Genomic DNA, 836 nt, shown 5'->3' on the forward strand with positions numbered 1-836 from the left:
TTTTAATTTTATGTTTGGAAATTCTGTACATTTAATTAAGTTATTGTTAATTATCTATTGGTTTAATTTAAGTGGCTATTGTTCAGGACGAACAATACTAAGGAAGGGGCAGTGTTACGACAGCGGAAATCACGTGAGGCTGATAACACGTAATGAGTATCTAGAAGGATCGGGGAACATCACGAATAATTCAGTATTTGCTAGACGTTCTCTGTTGTTTTTTTGTTTTTTTTTATTTCGCGCAAAGCTACACGAGGGCTATCTGCGCTAGCCGTCCCTAATTTTGCAGTGTCAGACTGGAAGGAAGGCAGCTAGTCATCACCGCAAACCGCCAACTTTTGGGCTACTCTTTTACCAACGAATAGTGGGATTGACCGTCACATTATAACGCCCCCACGGCTGAAAAGGCGAGCATGTTTGGTGTGACAGGGATTCGAACCCGCGACCCTCAGATTTCGAGTTGAGTGCCTTAATCACCTGGCCATGCCGGGCCGAGACGTTCTCTATTTCTGTATATAAGCAGGCAAATAAAGCGAGATAATTAATTGAATTGCAGATAGGCAGAGATAGAGGCGGACAATTGAGTCAAGCGCGGTACTGGCCGTAAATAAAGTGCGTGAATCGTTGTGAATTATAGCGTGTGTTGAAGTTAAAGTGACAGTGGAAATTAAGTGTAATGCAAAGTTGTATTGAGAAAGAATAAACTAGTTTTATCAAAGAAAGTACTTGTATCGGTGAAGTTTTTCGGAAAGAATTTCTACGGAAAATTAACCAACGACCAGAGACGTAACAATAATATTCCTTTTTAATCATAAGTAGCCAAACAACGATTTATA

The sequence above is a fragment of the Limulus polyphemus genome, unplaced genomic scaffold (genome assembly GCF_000517525.1).
Source record: "Limulus polyphemus unplaced genomic scaffold, Limulus_polyphemus-2.1.2 Scaffold2680, whole genome shotgun sequence".
Taxonomy (NCBI): domain Eukaryota; kingdom Metazoa; phylum Arthropoda; class Merostomata; order Xiphosura; family Limulidae; genus Limulus; species Limulus polyphemus.